General features: G+C 48.0%; 1 protein-coding gene across 1 annotated transcript in view; it reads left to right on the top strand.

Moving 5' to 3' along the window:
• The first annotated feature begins 9120 nt into the window (after positions 1–9120).
• LOC148514843 (uncharacterized) overlaps positions 9121–19058 on the top strand; it is a 50512-nt gene continuing 40574 nt past the window's right edge. The window contains exon 1 of the mRNA XM_088480886.1: positions 9121–9173. The gene's annotated coding sequence lies outside the window, so the exon portion shown is untranslated. The remainder of the gene's footprint in view (positions 9174–19058) is intronic.

Genomic DNA, 19058 nt, shown 5'->3' with positions numbered 1-19058 from the left:
GTTCATCGTTTGACTCAGAAAGTGAACAATTTTTTCAAACGATTATCGTTTAACAATAATCGTTCAAAAAATTGTTGTGTGTGTATGCACCTTAACACATACATATACAGTATATATACACAATACCCAGTACACAACACAAACTGGCATTTTTATGCAGCAGCTGCAGGTTGGTCATGGGGACGGGCACCTCACATAATTAAACCCCACCCCCTTGCGACGATTAGCGGATAATATGGGAGTGGGGCTTGTATTGGCTCCACCCCCACTTTGCCTACTGTAAGGGGAAATTTGTCCATCAGGGGGGGTTCTAAGTACTGAGAACCCCCCCCCCGTGTGTGGGGGACCCTGGGACAACCGTCTATGACCCCCCCCCCTTAATGCGGCCCTGTTCCTTTCTTACCAAGTCTAGAGTTAACAGACACATGTTCCTATCGCACAGCTGTTCCTATGGTCCCTAAGTCGCTTATTAAATTATGAAGATACCCCTATTCAATTATGTACAGTAGTTTATGTCAGTATATCCAAGGGGGTGCTACCACTGGGTACGGTACAAGTTACATTACATAACACAAGGAGAAAAAGTGTGTCACTATCAGGTGCACTAAATTAAAACATACCTTTTAATTCAAACATCTAAAATTAAATCAATCAATTCCATATAATATACCAGCAAGTTTAAAAATTAAAAAAAGACACATTTTTAATAAAAAATTGGGAAAGGAAATATTAAATTCTAAACAGTAAAATTTTACAAAAATTTGTGCATCTTTAAATTGTCTTCTTCACAATTCAAAAACATAAATTAGTCTGCACGTCATCATTTATATGTGTCGGGTAAAGTATTTAGTGTATATTCATATGTTCTTTTAAATTAAACACAGATATGAGATTCAAAATATGTTCTTTATTGATATCTTAAATATTATGGAAATTGCCCACTAGTGGTGTCATATGTATGTATGTATGTATGTGTGTATGTATGTGTGTATGTATGTATGTGTGTGTGTATGTATGTGTGTATGTATGTATGTGTGTATGTATATGTATGTATGTATACTATGTATGTATGTGTGTATGTATGTATGTGTGTGTGTGTGTGTATATATATATATATATATATGTATGAAACTCCTGACTCCACCTTCCGTGAACCTACCTTTCCATTTCCAGATAAGCCATTCCTGTTTTATCACCTCCCCTTTCTTTTTACATATTTATTAATATCCTTGTTTTTATGCTAACTGTTTTAAACATCTGTCAGTGGCATAGATATTATTGTATGTTGGTTGCCTCTTGTGTCTGAGGAACTTTGTGTTATTAAAACTATATATTTTATGATATCACTATCTCTTAAGTTATTTTAATATTTTAATATTTAAGTATTCATTTGCATTAATGCACATGCACGGTCTACACTTTATATTGTAACTTTTGCACATTGGTACTTGTTTATATATATATGCGTGTGTGTATATATGTATGTATGTATATATATATATATATATATATATACTGTGTGCGACTGCGGCTGTATCTGCATGTGAGACGGTTCGGTACAGTGTTACATCCGCTGTGGCATGCCTGTATACTGTGTGCGACTGCGGCTGTATCTGCATGTGAGACGCTATGTTACAGTGTTACAACCGCTGTGGCATGCCTGTATACTGTGTGCGACTGCGGCTGTATCTGCATGTGAGACGCTATGTTACAGTGTTACAACCGCTGTGGCATGCCTGTATACTGTGTGCGACTGCGGCTGTATCTGCATGTGAGACGCTATGTTACAGTGTTACAACCGCTGTGGCATGCCTGTATACTGTGTGCGACTGCGGCTGTATCTGCATGTGAGACGCTATGTTACAGTGTTACAACCGCTGTGGCATGCCTGTATACAGTGTGCGACTGCGGCTGTATCTGCATGTGAGACGCTATGTTACAGTGTTACAACCGCTGTGGCATGCCTGTATACTGTGTGCGACTGCGGCTGTATCTGCATGTGAGACGCTATGTTACAGTGTTACAACCGCTGCGGCATGCCTGTATACTGTGTGCGACTGCGGCTGTATCTGCATGTGAGACGCTACGTTACAGTGTTACAACCGCTGTGGCATGCCTGTATACTGTGTGCGACTGCGGCTGTATCTGCATGTGAGACGCTATGTTACAGTGTTACAACCGCTGTGGCATGCCTGTATACTGTGTGCGACTGCGGCTGTATCTGCATGTGAGACGCTATGTTACAGTGTTACAACGGCTGCGGCATGCCTGTATACTGTGTGCGACTGCGGCTGTATCTGCATGTGAGACGCTACGTTACACTGTTACAACCGCTGCGGCATGCCTGTATACTGTGTGCGACTGCGGCTATATGTGCATGTGAGACGCTACGTTACAGTGTTACAACCGCTGCAGCATGCCTGTATACTGTGTGCGACTGCGGCTGTATCTGCATGTGAGACGCTACGTTACACTGTTACAACCGCTGCAGCATGCCTGTATACTGTGTGCGACTGCGGCTGTATCTGCATGTGAGACGCTACGTTACACTGTTACAACCGCTGCGGCATGCCTGTATACTGTGTGCGACTGCGGCTGTATCTGCATGTGAGACGCTACGTTACAGTGTTACAATCGCTACGGCATGCCTGTATACTGTGTGCGACTGCGGGTGTAACACTGTAACGTAGCGTCTCACATGCAGATACAGCCGCAGTCGCACACAGAATACAGGCATGCCGCAGCGGTTGTAACACTGTAACGTAGCGTCTCACATGCAGATACAGCCGCAGTTGCACACAGAATACAGGCATGCCGCAGCGGATGTAACACTGTAACGTAGCGTCTCACATGCAGATACAGCCGCAGTCGCACACAGAATACAGGCATGCTGCAGCGGATGTAACACTGTAACGTAGCGTCTCACATGCAGATACAGCCGCAGTCGCACACAGAATACAGACATGCCGCATTTTATTCAGCAGAAGCTACATGTGCGCCCTATCACAGCACTTTGTGAATAATACACATTTTAAGGGAAAATGTTGCACAAAAATATGCTCAGCGCTACCCAAGTTGTGCCACGTCATGGTGCGACTAGAAGGGCTGCTGAATGCACCAGAAGGCTGGGTATAATGTGGGCACGTCTGTACTTTATGTGCCCTAGTGCTGGTTGGCATTGTATTGTACAATATTTAACAGGTAACGAACAAAGCGCCTGGAATAAGGATAAATGTAATAAAACAATTAAGCGCAATTATAAATACACCGGCTGGTACATATACTGTAGATTAAACATTAAAATTAGAACATAAATAAAAACTGTATAATTCTTATTGTTCTTCTCTACAGACTGCTGAGCCTATAGCAATGGTTATGTTACTAGCAGGCGCGTTACACGTTACACGTTACACGTTACATCGCATTAGTCATCAGAAGCATAGAAACAAAAAGGCAAATCCCCAGCGCTCACCGTATGAACAGCACGCTATTATAATAACCTGTACTGTGGGCTGCTGGGAGAACACAATGTCAGACCAGCCACCGGAGGCGCCGCAGCGGGCAGGTAAGTGCGGGGATGGGGTGGAGGTGAGCGGGGGGGGAGGGGGTTGGAGACACACACACAAAATTACCACCGCTGTAAGCAGTGCTGCGCATGCGCTGTGTTTACGAATGTAACAGCGCCTGCGCAGCACGGATTCCAGCTGCGGTAAGTTAGAGCAGGCAGGGATAACGATATATTTCCTGATAAGCTGTCATCGCACAAAACACAGCTTTTGGGAATAGATAGTTATAGGGAGGAGGAATGATGAATTCCCCCAGTAATTAGGTAGAACTCCATGCCAGCTCTAACCCTAATTACCTCCAGAGAAACTTTATTTATGATGCCAGCATAGCAGACGGAGCCAGAGCGATGGAGGGAGACGCTGGGGGACCTGCACGCTGATACAGGTAAGTGTTACCTACTATACGCCACCTCACAATGGCGGATGGTGACACCATCAAATTCCGAAAATACATAATTTTTGGAATTTGATGAATACCATAATTTCCATATCCCCGTACTAATGTATTAATATACTAATGTATGGGGAGTGTGGAAATTAACGCAGGGGGACTTAGCCAGGAGATATCAGTGATATCAGTCTCTTCATGAATACTAAAATAACGTTAATTAAGGAAAATGTCCTAAAAAATGTAATTTTAGTGTTGATGAATCGGCCCCTGAATTACACAGCTGGGGAGATTTTGCCATAGCAGGGAGACACACAGCGTAGGACCCCATGCTAAATCATTCTCCAGCCCCAAACTGATCAGCCCCGGTGGGCAATCCTCGGAAAGTGCCCCCCCCCAAAAAAGATTACAGAGTCTAAGGCTCTTTCCTGCAGTGGGTGCAGGGGTAATGTGTTAAATATAGTACTAATATTGCTCTTCACAGTGGGACTACAGGTCCCAGAAAGCCTGCCCTGCGGCACTTCTAGAACCACAAGCAGAGATGTAGAGAGCCCTACTGGGCCCAGGTAAAGAGAGGGTGTGGCCTAATCGTGGGAGGTGTGGCCATGACAGGGGCGGATTGGGATGGTAAACCAGACCAGGACATTTTTGATAGCAGCCCTAATGGGGGCGGGCTCTGTGGAAAGGGCGGGGTCTGTTGATGGAATGGGATACTCCCTCCTTATAAGGCCTGATTCTAATGTATGCAGTTGCGGCTATTTCTAACCCCTTGCATGGTGCACAGCTGTGTTAGAATGTGCAAGGACTGAGACGCCTGCGTTTACCGTCTATAGATGCCGCAATACCGCTTGGTCTGCCTTTAGATGCCACCATCGGTTGCACCAGCAATATACAAGTTGCATTTCATCCATCTGTATGGCCTGAATGTTTATGCAACTACTTTCAGCAACACTCGCAGCCTTCCAATAACACGTCCATACTATGCTACATCTGCGTCTGATTAGTAACCACCGGTAACCTCCCAGGATCGCCCAACACATATAAAATATTGATATTGCTTTGCAGAAATAAAGAATTAAACAGCACCTTATTTTCTCATAGGGCCTGATTCTGAGTGGGATGCTGCAGTGTCCTTTGTCGCAGCTGCATCTGTAACCTTATACTAATGTCGCTGCAAACTTCTTGCATGGTGCATGGTGCATAGCCGTGCGTCTGAATGTGCAGGAACTGAGACACCCACTTTTAGCGTATACACATGCAGCATTACATCTTCGCGCGATTTCAGACGCTACCATAATTCAAATTAAACAGTTTTCCTCTTATTCTCTATCTGTATCACCCTATTTTGATGGTGATAGATATACCACTGTTGTGTGTGTGGTCGCTCTGACATACACACGTCTTGGGTGGTTGAGCGCACCGAGGCATGTGTATATCTATTACAAATATACAGCAGAGTTTTTTTGTGTGGGAAAATTGCTAAATGTCGCCCCCTTAGGGGCAGCTGAAGTAACCCACAGACAAAACATTATGATGCAGCTGCCGAAGTCACATCTCACTGTATATAAACCATACAGAGAGCAGCATGGTGAGCATCGCAGCTACCAGCATATAATACAGAGAACATCACAGCGACCAGCATATAATACAGAGAACATCACAGCGACAAGCATATTATACAGAGAACATCACAGCGACCAGCATATAATACAGAGAACATCACAGTGACCAGCATATAATACAGAGAACATCGCAGCTGCCACCACATAACACAGGAAACATCACAGCTACCAGCATATAATACAGAGAGCATCGCAGCTACCAGCATATAATACAGAGAGCATCACAGTGACCAGCATATAATACAGAGAGCATCACAGCGACCACCACATAACACAGGAAACATCACAGCTACCAGCATATAATACAGAGAGCATCACAGCAACCAGCATATAATACAGAGAGCATCACAGCGACCAGCATATAATACAGAGAATATCACAGCGACCAGCATATAATACAGAGAACATCGCAGCTGCCACGACATAACACAGGAAACATCACAGCTACCAGCATATAATACAGAGAGCATCACAGCGACCAGCATATAATACAGAGAACATCGCAGCGACCAGCATATAATGCATAGAGCATTGCAGTGATGTATATAATACCTATATACAGTCAGGTCCATAAATATTGGGACATTGACAGAATTTTCATATTTTGACCTCTATTCACCACCACAATGGCTTTGAAATGAAACAGACAAGATGTGCTTTACCTGCAGACTTTCAGATTTAATTTGAGGGTAATTACATCCAAATCAGGTGAACGGTGTAGGAATTACAATGGTTTCTATATGTGCCTCCCACTTTTTAAGGGGCCAAAAGTAATGGGACAAACTAAACAATCCTAAATCTAACTTTCACTTTTTAATACTTTGTTGCAAATCCTTTGCAGACAATTACAGCCTGAAGTCTGGAACGCATAGACATCACCAGACGCTGGGTTTCATCCCTGGTGATGCTCTGCCAGGCCTCTGCTGCAAATGTCTTCAGTTCCTGCTTGTTCTTGGGGCATTTTCCCTTCAGTTTTGTCTTCATCAAGTGAAATGCATGCTCAATCGGATTCAGGTCAGGGGATTGACTTGGCCATTGCATAACATTCCACTTTTTAGCCTTAAAAAACTCTTTGGTTGCTTTTGCAGTATGCTTTGGGTCATTGTCCATCTGCACTGTGAAGCGCCGTCCAATGAGTTCTGAAGCATTTGACTGAATATGAGCATATAATATTGCCCGAAACACTTCAGAATTTATTCTGCTGCTTTTGTCAGCAGTCACATCATCAATAAATACAAGGGAACCAGTTCCACTGGTAGCCATAAATGCCCACGCCATGACACTACCACCACCATGCTTCACTGATGAGGTGGTATGTTTTGGATCATGAGCAGTTCCTTTCCTTCTCTTCTCTTCCTATCACTCTGGTACAAGTTGATCTTTGTCTCATCTGTCCATAGGATGTTGTTCCTGAACTGTATTGGCTTTTTTAGATGTTGTTTGGCAAACTCTAATCTGGTCTTCCTGTTTTTGTGGCTCACCAATGGTTTGCATTTTGTGGTGAACCCTCTATATTCACTCTTGTGAACTCTTCTCTTCATTGTTGACTTTGACACATATACATCTACCTCCTGGAGAGTGTTCTTGATTTGGCCAACTGTTGTGAAGGGGTTTTTCTTCATCCACCACAGTTGTTTTCCGTGGTCTTCCGAGTCTTTTGGTGTTGCTGAGCTCTCCGGTGCATTCTTTCTTTTTAAGAATGTTCCAAACAGTTGATTTGGCCACACCTAATGTTTTTGCTATCTCTCTGATGGGTTTGTTTTGATTTTTCAGCCTAATGATGGCTTGCTTCACTGATCGTGACAGCTCTTTGGATCTCATATTGAGGGTTGACAGCAACTGATTCCAAATGCAAATGTCACACCTAGAATCAACTCCAGACCTTTTACCTGCTTAATTGATAATGAAATAATGAGGGAATAGCCCATACCTGTCCATGAAATAGCTTTTGAGTTGATAGTCCCATTACTTTTGGCCCCTTAAAAAGTGGGAGGCACATATACAAACCGTAATTCCTACACCGTTCACCCGATTTGGATGTAATTACCCTCAAATTATATCTGAAAGTCTGCAGGTAAATCACATCTTGTTTGTTTCATTTCAAAGCCATTGTGGTGGTGAATAGAGGCCAAAATATGAAAATTCTGTCAATGTCCCAATATTTATGGACCTGACTGTATATATATATATATATATATATATACACACACACACAGTATATAGGAAGTGGACAGGCCCAATCCGCCCCTGATTATATATATATATATATATATAGATAGATAGATAGATAGATAGATAGATAGATAGATAGATAGATAGAAATCACAGGGGCTCTGCACTCACCATAATAACTAATAATAATAATAATAATAATAATAATAATAAACATAATAAACAGTGGGGGTTTTGGTTCATGAACTGATCAATGCATTTAAGCTTGCAGCCCATCGTCACGGGACCCCACTTTACTGCAACTACATACATACATGATATATAAATGAAAAGTAATATATGATTTATTTATATATATATATAGCCACGGGGGGGCTGGAGGAGGGCAGCGGAGGGGCTGGAGGAGGGCCGCGGGGGGGCTGGAGGTGGGCCGCAGAGGGGCTGGAGGCGGGGCCATCAGTACTGACTGACGTCCCCGGGCTCCGCAAAGGCTTATGGGAGGAGCTGCTGCGGCTGGGCATGCGCTGCAGCTCCCCCTTCGGCCATTCTTTTTTTAAAGCCAGTCACACTGGTTGGAAGACTTCTGCAATCTGCACTTGCACAGAAGGTACACAGTGCAGCTGCCCGACCACAGCTAAGCTCCGATCGCGGCAGCGGGATGGACGGGGAAATAGTGAAATGACTGTGTGGTAGGTGGGGTTAGACAGGGCCGGTGTGCTGTTTAGCTGCCCGATCGGAACTAAGCTCCGATCGCGGCAGCGAGATGGCCGGGGAAGAGGAGACCACGTGGATGGTGGGGCCGGCATTAGAATGTTGAAGGGCCGGGCGGCCGCCGTGCTGCTGCCCGATTGGAACTGATCGCACAGCGTGATGGGGCAGAGCCGGAGCAGGGTCATTGGAGGGTGCGGGGTGGGTAGGGCGGCCGCCGCCCACCAAGGGGACCGGCCCAGCGGGAACTAGCCGAGCGTCCCAATCCGCCGCGGGCATGCCCCCTTGAGCAAAAAAAAAAATAAGACACAACCGGCGCTTTGTGAAACTGCAGCTTCATAAATCTCATGCTGTATATTCTTAGCGTGAAAAGAGACAACGGATCCGCTATGTGTCGTGTGGCGCTTTGTGTAGTTCATGTTTCTGAAGGGTTTTCTGCGGGTTTGCTTTCAGTAAATCTTGTGATCGCAACATGCCAAGGAATGCTGAGACTTGTAGTTCCACAACAGCTCTGCACTGGGTTTGCCCTTTATTCTATTTGTACTGTATAATCCACATGTGTGGCAGGGAATCCCCCTCTCCCTACATGGAAAGTACCATGTACCATATTCAGGAAGTAAAGCAGGATGTGTCACATGATCAGCCATATCCCTGCAGATCAGCCGTCAGTATACAGCACTATAACAGCAGCCGCAGCCTGGAGCCTCTATTCTGCAGGTAGGAGACCAGAGCCCCCAGTCCACACTGACCCCTGGGTGTTATATTACCATACTGCTGCATGCGCCCTCAGGGTAGTGTCCTGTATGTGTAGGACTTATGCGGCTGGCAGAGAACTTTGCTCCTAGCTTGTTAGTTTCACTTTAGAGTAAAAGTTACTTTCTCCTCATTGGTCTTCACTCCTTATCTAGTGGCATGGCACAAGCAGTAAGGGGGGCATTTATAGATTAAAGGGGTAATTAAACCATAATCCTGATAATTATATACAATGATGCATCTACCTCCCCTGCAGAGAGCAGGAACCCTATCTAAAGGTATCACGGTGACTGGTTTTCTTAATTGTTCCATTCTATGCACCCCAACTGTGTCTATTTTGGAATAAAATTCCCCCCATCCACCTCACCCCACTTGTAGATCTTGATAGAAAACTTCATGGAATTACTTAAGAATGTGGCATTTAGGGATAAATTTACTAAGGTCAAATGACATTGAATGAGGCAAATTTGTCCGTTAAATGCATATTCGGAATTTGCTATAGGCTAAACTCTGCCGACTTTGCTCCATTCGATGTTTAAAATTCTGCCGACAATACCTACAACTCGGCCGGTAACATGTTTTCGGACACGTAGACCATCGGTACAACTCAGCAACCTTTTGTTATAGACATCAATAGGACCATCAAATTCACTAAGGATTCGTATTTGTTTTAACTGCCGAAATATGGTGCAAATCAGCTGCAAAAGGCACAAAAACCCCCAAATAGAAATCTCAAATAGAAAGAACACTTTTTACAATTCGAGTTTCACATCTCAACCTACATAGATGCACAGATCAGGGAGATCCGCAAAAGTAACTCGGATGACATTGAATAGAAATCGGCACCTTAGTAAATTTACCCCTTAGTGTACTGGCATCTGGCTGCTTTACTTATGGGGAGTTCTGTATACTTACTTTATGTTTATTAGTACCTCATTTTTTTGCATTACCTGCTGATCTTAAACATTGTGAATCTAATGCTGGGTGCACACTATATAGATGTAGCCCTATTAATATAGGCTAACATTAGTGTAGGCACACATCAGGGGGAGGGTACACTAATACATTAAAAGTGCTACTGGGACCTTGACGTAATTGGACCTGATGTGGTAAATTGTATATATATATATATGTATGTATTTATTGTAAGAGTGTAAATTGTATAGATTGTGAGGGGGGTGGTGCATGATTTTTTATTACACATAGTGGCAGCAGGAAGAGACTCTGTGAGTGGAATATGCCAGAAGCAGCGCGAGCTGTCAGCTAGGGGAGAGCTCGTGCTGTGAGTGGGAAGGAGGGAGTCGCGCGGCGGTAGGGATAAATAGGGCTGCGCTAGCGCGGCAAGGGCAGAATGCTGATCCCCCCTCCAGAGCCCACATCTTACTGACCTGCACGGAGCGAAGCGCTCTGGTCAGCGATAGTGGTGCCAGTGTGGGGCGCCGGAACTGAGTGTGATCGCTAAGGAAACCCCGGCAGTGAGTGCGGGGTGATCAGGTTCCGGAGGAGGTGTGAGCCGGGCGGGTCCCTCCCTGCATGTAAACCGCGGCGCTTCCTGTCTGAATCAACGGAAGGCGTCATCCCTCCGAGGGAGAGGAGAGAGGATCAATGCAGGAGGCGGGGCCGGCCTAGAGCCTTATAGGCTGGATATCACAGCCCTGAGAATCAGCGCAGCGCTGAGGTACAGGTGTCACAGGAGCAGCGCTGAGGTACAGGTGTTACAGGAGCAGCGCTGAGGTACAGGTGTCACAGGAGCAGCGCTGAGGTACAGGTGTTACAGGCGCAGCGCTGAGGTACAGGTGTTACAGGAGCAGCGCTGAGGTACAGGTGTTACAGGAGCAGCGCTGAGGTACAGGTGTTACAGGCGCAGCGCTGAGGTACAGGTGTTACAGGAGCAGCGCTGAGGTACAGGTGTTACAGGAGCAGCGCTGAGGTACAGGTGTTACAGGAGCAGCGCTGAGGTACAGGTGTTACAGGAGCAGCGCTGAGGTACAGGTGTTACAGGAGCAGCGCTGAGGTACAGGTGTCACAGGAGCAGCGCTGAGGTACAGGTGTCACAGGAGCAGCGCTGAGGTACAGGTGTCACAGGAGCAGCGCTGAGGTACAGGTGTCACAGGCGCAGCGCTGAGGTACAGGTGTCACAGGCGCAGCGCTGAGGTACAGGTGTTACAGGAGCAGCGCTGAGGTACAGGTGTCACAGGAGCAGCGCTGAGGTACAGGTGTTACAGGAGCAGCGCTGAGGTACAGGTGTTACAGGAGCAGCGCTGAGGTACAGGTGTCACAGGAGCAGCGCTGAGGTACAGGTGTCACAGGAGCAGCGCTGAGGTACAGGTGTCACAGGAGCAGCGCTGAGGTACAGGTGTCACAGGAGCAGCGCTGAGGTACAGGTGTCACAGGAGCAGCGCTGAGGTACAGGTGTCACAGGAGCAGCGCTGAGGTACAGGTGTCACAGGAGCAGCGCTGAGGTACAGGTGTCACAGGAGCAGCGCTGAGGTACAGGTGTCACAGGAGCAGCGCTGAGGTACAGGTGTCACAGGAGCAGCGCTGAGGTACAGGTGTTACAGGAGCAGCGCTGAGGTACAGGTGTCACAGGAGCAGCGCTGAGGTACAGGTGTCACAGGAGCAGCGCTGAGGTACAGGTGTCACAGGAGCAGCGCTGAGGTACAGGTGTCACAGGAGCAGCGCTGAGGTACAGGTGTCACAGGAGCAGCGCTGAGGTACAGGTGTCACAGGAGCAGCGCTGAGGTACAGGTGTCACAGGAGCAGCGCTGAGGTACAGGTGTCACAGGAGCAGCGCTGAGGTACAGGTGTCACAGGAGCAGCGCTGAGGTACAGGTGTCACAGGAGCAGCGCTGAGGTACAGGTGTCACAGGAGCAGCGCTGAGGTACAGGTGTCACAGGAGCAGCGCTGAGGTACAGGTGTCACAGGAGCAGCGCTGAGGTACAGGTGTCACAGGAGCAGCGCTGAGGTACAGGTGTCACAGGAGCAGCGCTGAGGTACAGGTGTCACAGGAGCAGCGCTGAGGTACAGGTGTCACAGGAGCAGCGCTGAGGTACAGGTGTCACAGGAGCAGCGCTGAGGTACAGGTGTCACAGGAGCAGCGCTGAGGTACAGGTGTCACAGGAGCAGCGCTGAGGTACAGGTGTCACAGGAGCAGCGCTGAGGTACAGGTGTCACAGGAGCAGCGCTGAGGTACAGGTGTCACAGGAGCAGCGCTGAGGTACAGGTGTTACAGGAGCAGCGCTGAGGTACAGGTGTCACAGGAGCAGCGCTGAGGTACAGGTGTCACAGGAGCAGCGCTGAGGTACAGGTGTCACAGGAGCAGCGCTGAGGTACAGGTGTCACAGGAGCAGCGCTGAGGTACAGGTGTCACAGGAGCAGCGCTGAGGTACAGGTGTCACAGGAGCAGCGCTGAGGTACAGGTGTCACAGGAGCAGCGCTGAGGTACAGGTGTCACAGGAGCAGCGCTGAGGTACAGGTGTTACAGGAGCAGCGCTGAGGTACAGGTGTTACAGGAGCAGCGCTGAGGTACAGGTGTTACAGGAGCAGCGCTGAGGTACAGGTGTTACAGGAGCAGCGCTGAGGTACAGGTGTTACAGGAGCAGCGCTGAGGTACAGGTGTCACAGGAGCAGCGCTGAGGTACAGGTGTCACAGGAGCAGCGCTGAGGTACAGGTGTCACAGGAGCAGCGCTGAGGTACAGGTGTCACAGGAGCAGCGCTGAGGTACAGGTGTCACAGGAGCAGCGCTGAGGTACAGGTGTCACAGGAGCAGCGCTGAGGTACAGGTGTCACAGGAGCAGCGCTGAGGTACAGGTGTCACAGGAGCAGCGCTGAGGTACAGGTGTTACAGGAGCAGCGCTGAGGTACAGGTGTTACAGGAGCAGCGCTGAGGTACAGGTGTTACAGGAGCAGCGCTGAGGTACAGGTGTCACAGGAGCAGCGCTGAGGTACAGGTGTTACAGGAGCAGCGCTGAGGTACAGGTGTTACAGGCGTAGCGCTGAGGTACAGGTGTCACAGGAGCAGCGCTGAGGTACAGGTGTCACAGGCGCAGCGCTGAGGTACAGGTGTCACAGGAGCAGCGCTGAGGTACAGGTGTCACAGGAGCAGCGCTGAGGTACAGGTGTTACAGGAGCAGCGCTGAGGTACAGGTGTTACAGGAGCAGCGCTGAGGTACAGGTGTTACAGGAGCAGCGCTGAGGTACAGGTGTTACAGGAGTAGCGCTGAGGTACAGGTGTTACAGGAGTAGCGCTGAGGTACAGGTGTCACAGGAGCAGCGCTGAGGTACAGGTGTCACAGGAGCAGCGCTGAGGTACAGGTGTCACAGGAGCAGCGCTGAGGTACAGGTGTTACAGGAGCAGTGCTGAGGTACAGGTGTTACAGGAGCAGCGCTGAGGTACAGGTGTCACAGGAGCAGCGCTGAAGTACAGGTGTCACAGGAGCAGCGCTGAGGTACAGGTGTTACAGGAGTAGCGCTGAGGTACAGGTGTTACAGGAGCAGCGCTGAGGTACAGGTGTTACAGGCGCAGCGCTGAGGTACAGGTGTTACAGGCGCAGCGCTGAGGTACAGGTGTTACAGGCGCAGCGCTGAGGTACAGGTGTTACAGGAGCAGCGCTGAGGTACAGGTGTTACAGGAGCAGCGCTGAGGTACAGGTGTCACAGGAGCAGCGCTGAGGTACAGGTGTTACAGGAGCAGCGCTGAGGTACAGGTGTTACAGGAGCAGCGCTGAGGTACAGGTGTTACAGGAGCAGCGCTGAGGTACAGGTGTTACAGGAGCAGCGCTGAGGTACAGGTGTTACAGGAGCAGCGCTGAGGTACAGGTGTCACAGGAGCAGCGCTGAGGTACAGGTGTCACAGGAGCAGCGCTGAGGTACAGGTGTCACAGGAGCAGCGCTGAGGTACAGGTGTTACAGGAGCAGCGCTGAGGTACAGGTGTTACAGGAGTAGCGCTGAGGTACAGGTGTCACAGGAGCAGCGCTGAGGTACAGGTGTCACAGGAGCAGCGCTGAGGTACAGGTGTTACAGGAGCAGCGCTGAGGTACAGGTGTTACAGGAGCAGCGCTGAGGTACAGGTGTCACAGGAGCAGCGCTGAGGTACAGGTGTCACAGGAGCAGCGCTGAGGTACAGGTGTTACAGGAGCAGCGCTGAGGTACAGGTGTCACAGGAGCAGCGCTGAGGTACAGGTGTTACAGGAGCAGCGCTGAGGTACAGGTGTCACAGGAGCAGCGCTGAGGTACAGGTGTCACAGGAGCAGCGCTGAGGTACAGGTGTCACAGGAGCAGCGCTGAGGTACAGGTGTCACAGGAGCAGCGCTGAGGTACAGGTGTCACAGGAGCAGCGCTGAGGTACAGGTGTCACAGGAGCAGCGCTGAGGTACAGGTGTCACAGGAGCAGCGCTGAGGTACAGGTGTCACAGGAGCAGCGCTGAGGTACAGGTGTCACAGGAGCAGCGCTGAGGTACAGGTGTCACAGGAGCAGCGCTGAGGTACAGGTGTCACAGGAGCAGCGCTGAGGTACAGGTGTCACAGGAGCAGCGCTGAGGTACAGGTGTCACAGGAGCAGCGCTGAGGTACAGGTGTTACAGGAGCAGCGCTGAGGTACAGGTGTTACAGGAGCAGCGCTGAGGTACAGGTGTCACAGGAGCAGCGCTGAGGTACAGGTGTTACAGGAGCAGCGCTGAGGTACAGGTGTCACAGGAGCAGCGCTGAGGTACAGGTGTCACAGGAGCAGCGCTGAGGTACAGGTGTCACAGGAGCAGCGCTGAGGTACAGGTGTCACAGGAGCAGCGCTGAGGTACAGGTGTTACAGGAGCAGCGCTGAGGTACAGGTGTTACAGGAGTAGCGCTGAGGTACAGGTGTCACAGGAGCAGCGCTGAGGTACAGGTGTCACAGGAGCAGCGCTGAGGTACAGGTGTTACAGGAGCAGCGCTGAGGTACAGGTGTCACAGGAGCAGCGCTGAGGTACAGGTGTCACAGGAGCAGCGCTGAGGTACAGGTGTCACAGGAGCAGCGCTGAGGTACAGGTGTTACAGGAGCAGCGCTGAGGTACAGGTGTTACAGGAGCAGCGCTGAGGTACAGGTGTCACAGGAGCAGCGCTGAGGTACAGGTGTTACAGGAGCAGCGCTGAGGTACAGGTGTCACAGGAGCAGCGCTGAGGTACAGGTGTCACAGGAGCAGCGCTGAGGTACAGGTGTCACAGGAGCAGCGCTGAGGTACAGGTGTCACAGGAGCAGCGCTGAGGTACAGGTGTCACAGGAGCAGCGCTGAGGTACAGGTGTCACAGGAGCAGCGCTGAGGTACAGGTGTCACAGGAGCAGCGCTGAGGTACAGGTGTCACAGGAGCAGCGCTGAGGTACAGGTGTCACAGGAGCAGCGCTGAGGTACAGGTGTCACAGGAGCAGCGCTGAGGTACAGGTGTCACAGGAGCAGCGCTGAGGTACAGGTGTCACAGGAGCAGCGCTGAGGTACAGGTGTTACAGGAGCAGCGCTGAGGTACAGGTGTTACAGGAGCAGCGCTGAGGTACAGGTGTCACAGGAGCAGCGCTGAGGTACAGGTGTTACAGGAGCAGCGCTGAGGTACAGGTGTCACAGGAGCAGCGCTGAGGTACAGGTGTCACAGGAGCAGCGCTGAGGTACAGGTGTCACAGGAGCAGCGCTGAGGTACAGGTGTCACAGGAGCAGCGCTGAGGTACAGGTGTCACAGGAGCAGCGCTGAGGTACAGGTGTTACAGGAGCAGCGCTGAGGTACAGGTGTCACAGGAGCAGCGCTGAGGTACAGGTGTCACAGGAGCACTCACACATACCCCCTCAGTCCACATAGAAGGGATCCCTGGAGGACTGTAATAACACTATTTATAAGGAGCAGGAAGCTAAAAAGTATATTACAGAGTTTCCAAGTACTAAAGCTGACTGGTATTAGTAATACACATTTTATAAGGAAAGGGCATCTAGGGCATCTAGGGCATCTAGGGACATTCCCTTGATAAGTAACGCCCTTATCCTGAAGAACTGTGAATATAGCCAAATAGCAAACACAGTGTCTTCTGAGGTAAATCCTTATGTTGCAATAATTCTGAGTGTACATCGAGGATCTAAGAGGGATATTATTAACTTTACTGGAAACTAAACTTATTTTACAGCAAGTTTCCCCTGCAGCCTCTGTGAGTCAGGATAATTTAATGCACAGCGTCTTATGGCCTGGTGCTGACCAATCTCACAGGAGATAAGGAGGAAAGAGTGACGCAACATAATTGCGGAATTAGCTAATTGGTTACTGTGTATGAACTGAACTTTGAGGACACATTAAGAATTACATTTGTAAGAGTTTGAAGTTCATCATTGACTATAAAAGCTAAATATAAGAAGTCCATCACCAAGTTATATGAGGATATCATACTAACATTTACAGATAATCTTTACACCTTATGGACTTATACTTTATATCTCCGCCTAATGTGGTATTTTATGGAAATGTATACTATTTAAATGTGATATATATATATATCTAATGTAATGTAATAATACCCTGTTTACTTGCTGTTATTATCTGCTAGAAACAAGTTAACTTAATACTGTCATTGATTAATACTCACTTTAGCAGATGTTCAGGTTGTACATCGACAACCGTACCTGACAAAGGAATAACGGATTCGGGTGGTAAATTTGATATAACCGTTGTTATATAATTCTTGCCTATAGAATAATTATACATATATAATAGAGATTTGCATAATAACAATTGTAACCACACAAATAGAGAACACGGTTTCCCAGACAACCTATAATAAGTTTGGGTGGAGGCACATATACCATTTCAAGTAGTAGTAACCCATTATCCTATCCATAAATAATAGAGGGTTACATAGATATATCTGCAGATGGTGGTCATTCATACACGGCCATCACCAGCTTCTGGCCGCGGGGCTTTGCAGCCAGGGGATGAGTCGGGGGCACGTCCGTCCCCCTCCCCGATGCCTCTGTTGCATGTGTACGGGCGGTCGGCAGGCCGGCCGTACACACTGGCATTTGGCGAGATACTGTATATCTGGAGATATATCTACCATCGGCTGTGCAGCACAGCAGACACAATATGTCTGTGAACGATGCCATTCACAGACATATCGCTGGTACACACTGGCCGACGGGCAGCAGACATATTGGCCGATCAATTGATCGTCCAATATATCTGTCATTGTGTACCCAGCTTCAAGGTCAAATCCTTTGTTTGCAGACACAGATTTTATACCTTTCTGTTTGCTATTTGCACATGATAGGACTCATATGGATGGTAACAGTGTAATACAAAGCATAACAAGTGCCAATAACTTGGATATTTTGTATCTATATATGTTTTATTTTGTAGCCTGCTCAAGTATTTCCCTAAGGATCAGGAAGGTACAATACATGCTGAGCGACATTTATAAAACACAGCATAGACAGAAAACAGTGGGGGAAAATGAAGATTTTTTTTTTACATTTTAAGTAAACTGTGTGATTATATTTATATTACATTTGTTTTAATTCCTGTGCTGGAGGGATCTATGTGATGGTAAAAGTGGGCGACACCCACCTGCACTTTGCTTGTTACATTATATTGGTGTTTGTTTGCATTGACAAAGGGGTTGGGACCTGCAGTAGAAAAAACAATCTAAGTTGGCCAATCCGAAAAAGTGATTGGCACTATATGCTCAATATGAAAAATATTATAGTAGGGTATATTATAATATTATGTATTTGGCACCCAACAAAAAATAACCCTAGTGTGCATGTGTGTGAGCATGTGATATGGATCATAGAGTGTAAGCTCCACTGGGGCAGGGACTGATGTGAATGGCCAACTATTCTCTGTAAAGCGCTGCGGAATATGTGTGCGCTATTTAAATAACTGGTAATAAATAAATAATAAATAAACATGTTGCAATGCAGCAGGCCAAGAGCAGGGAGATAATTGTTATTCATGTAGCAAGAAAAAGCAGAAAAACACAAACAAATCCCTACAGTTTTGCATCCTTGTTTGCTGCAGATGACGATCGTTTCACCTAGAGGACTTGTTCAAATCATGACAGGTTGTAAACGATTGTCATCTCCAGCAAACAAGGACACAGCTATCTCCACTGGAATATGACCTCTGAAGCAAATACCTATGCAGGGAGATGGTGATGTAATCTACCAGCGTCTATACTTTATCCTTTGTTATTGAAATAGTACTGCAATACCTGCATACAGACCACTGCATATACTCCTACACACCCCGTTGTTTGTGCCCTCTCAACTGGACCTCCCCCGTCTAGTGCTGCACAGACAGGTGGTTACTGTCACGACAGCAGAAGTGCATTTCCAACTATCTTTCTCCCCAGGCAGGGCCTCTCCACTCTCTCATCTATCACCCTCTACTATATGTATGGTGATCAGACAGCAAAAGTGCATTTCCAACTATCTTTCACCCCAGGCAGGGCCTCCCCACTCTCTCATCTATCACCCTCTACTATATGTATGGTGATCAGACAACAGAAGTGCATTTCCAACTATCTGTCACCACAGGCAGGTCCTCTCCACTCTCTTATCTATCACCCTCTACTATATGTATGGTGATCAGACAGCAGAAGTGCATTTCCAACTATCATTCACCCCAGGCAGGGCCTCTCCACTCTCTCATCTATCACCCTCTACTATATGTATGGTGATCAGACAGCAGAAGTGCATTTCCAACTATCTTTCACCCCAGGCAGGGCCTCTCCACTCTTTCATCTATCACCCTCTACTATTTGTATGGTGATCAGACAACAGAAGTGCATTTCCAACTATCTGTCACCCCAGGCAGGGCCTCTCCACTCTCTCATCTATCACC

This window comes from Taudactylus pleione, unplaced genomic scaffold, assembly GCF_031769625.1.
Source record: "Taudactylus pleione unplaced genomic scaffold, aTauple2 ptg000257l, whole genome shotgun sequence".
Lineage (NCBI taxonomy): Eukaryota > Metazoa > Chordata > Amphibia > Anura > Myobatrachidae > Taudactylus > Taudactylus pleione.
Note: the sequence above shows the minus strand (reverse complement) of the source record. Positions and strands in the feature narration are given on the sequence as shown.